The sequence below is a fragment of the Nannospalax galili genome, unplaced genomic scaffold, assembly GCF_000622305.1.
Source record: "Nannospalax galili isolate Female #2095 unplaced genomic scaffold, S.galili_v1.0 scaffold25659, whole genome shotgun sequence".
NCBI classification, from domain to species: domain Eukaryota; kingdom Metazoa; phylum Chordata; class Mammalia; order Rodentia; family Spalacidae; genus Nannospalax; species Nannospalax galili.
Window position 1 is genome coordinate 1 of NW_008343167.1, and position 2245 is coordinate 2245.

At 41.0% G+C, this 2245-nt stretch overlaps 1 long non-coding RNA gene across 1 annotated transcript in view; it reads left to right on the plus strand.

Annotated features, from left to right (window-relative positions):
• Positions 1–546: 546 nt before the first annotated feature.
• Positions 547–2245, plus strand: part of LOC108491132 — a 4775-nt gene continuing 3076 nt past the window's right edge. The window contains exons 1-2 of the long non-coding RNA XR_001872572.1: positions 547–654; positions 997–1115. This is a non-coding gene — a long non-coding RNA (uncharacterized LOC108491132). The remainder of the gene's footprint in view (positions 655–996; positions 1116–2245) is intronic.

Below are 2245 nucleotides of genomic sequence, written 5' to 3' on the forward strand. Positions count from 1 at the left end.
GGAATTACATGTAGTCATGAACAGGTGATTTATGGCAGAAATCACTCGCGATAAGCTCTGGAAACTATTGTACTCTGTTTCAAGTTCCATGATCTTGTAAAAAGATGTCTGTAATACTATTGTGCGCACTGTAAAAATTACAAATTTGGCTTACTGATATCAGTCATAAAATTTTCATAGATATGTTTGCTCTAAATTACAAAGTTCAGTTTGTTTTTCTCCATGGGTGCTTTGTTTGATGCTTATGTTTCTATGTGTTACCTGGTTACTTGAGGTACATGTTGATGTATAACAGACAGTTATATGTTCTTTAGGACCTGGGTTTGGGGTTGCGAATGTTTATTGTTTCCTGGATACTCAACCGTTGGTTCCCTAGTTTCCTTGACTATTGTATATGTTTCTGGCATCCTTGGCTACCTGTTCCTAGGGGGTGTCCATCTTTCCTTGGTTGAGTGTTGCCTTGGAAACTTCATAGTATATGAATATGTCTTTTTCCTTACAGATCAGTCTGTTTTCAGACCTGGCCATGCACACGTCCGAGACACCTACATTTTGCCTTAGCACTGGTTTATTAACTGTTGCTTGTATTAACTTTTCCTTTTAGGTATTTTCTTTTAGGTAGACACTTCTTCATTACCACAAATATGGGACAAGGTAACAGTCGTCAGCTGTTTATTTCCATGCTTAAACATATGCTTAAAGACAGAGGTGCGAAAGTGAGCTCGCAAAAGTTGAATGACTTTCTGGAATTTATCGAACAGGTTTACCCTTGGTTTCCTGAACAAGGCTCTTTGAATATTGATATTTGGCAAAAACTGAGAAAAGAATTGCAGGATTTTTATGACACTGAAGGCCCTCTGAAGGTTCCCATCGATGCCTTCAGTCTTTGGACGCTCATTCGGGATTCCTTGGATTCTAGATCTGAAAAAGGAAACCTCGTTGACAAGGGCGCGTTAACTTGTATTAATCAGTTTTCTGCTCCTTCTGCTCCTCCAGGTTGTGACGCAGGAGAGTCTAATGAGGAATGTGATTTATCTGAACAGGTTTCTGCTTTGCACTTACAAGAAACTTTTCCTTCCTCTAGAACACAGCAGCAGCCTGAAAAGGATTCTCAGGTAACACGTATACCTTTTGCAGGTTCTTCTTCTCATGCTATTCCTCCTCAGATGTGTAAAAATTCTGCTGTGAGTTCTTTACCTTTAATGTCACCATTGCAAACAAGTCTGCAGCATGCAGCTACTGCTGGAGAGGATGTGTCTGAGTTTCATGCCTTTCCAGTTATGGAACGTGATGACGGCCAGGGTAATAGAGTCAGGACACATATTCTATTTCCATTTAAATCTCTGAAAGAGCTTAAATCTGCCTGTGCACAATATGGGCCTACAGCTCCTTTTACTCAGGCTGTGCTAGAATCTATGACTACTGAAGCTTTGGCTCCTAATGATTGGAAACAAATAGCCAGAGCCTGTCTGTCAGGAGGGGAATTTCTCTTATGGAAATCAGAATTTGGGGAATTCTGTCAGGTTACTGCTGACTTAAATAGGGCTCAAAATATTCCCATTACTTTTGACATGCTTGCTGGTGAAGGTCAATATAGGGAGACAGAACACCAAATAAACTTCCCTATTGCTGTTTATGCCCAAACCAGTGCTGCAGCAAAAAAGGCCTGGAATAAGCTGCCAACAGCTGGAAGGCAAATTGAGGACTTGGCTAGGATTAGGCAGGGTCCTGATGAATTATATCAGGATTTTGAGTCTAGGCTGTTAATGGTTGCAGGCAGACTTCTGCGTGATTCTGATGCTAGCTTACAGTTTGTGAAACACTTAGCTTATGAAAATGCTAATTCTGCATGTCAAGCTGCACTTAGACCATATAGAAAGAAAGGAAATTTGTCTGATTATATCAGACTTTGTTCTGATATTGGCCCTTCCTATACACAAGGTGTGGCCATTGCTGCTGTTCTGCAAAACAAACCTGTGAAGGATGTTTTATTCCAACAACATAATAAGAAAAGATGTTTTAAATGTGGCCAACCGGGACATTTTCAAAATCAATGCCCTCGTGGTAATTGTAGTTACAAAAAAGGGAAAGGTCCTCCTGGGCGCTTTCACAGCAAACCTAGGATGATACAAAATGGACCTCAAAACTACATTAGGTCTCATCCGGGAAACGGGAGGAGGGGCCAGCCTCAGGCCCCCAGACAATATGGGGCATTTCAGAAGGGAAACAATCCATTTCGGAACTT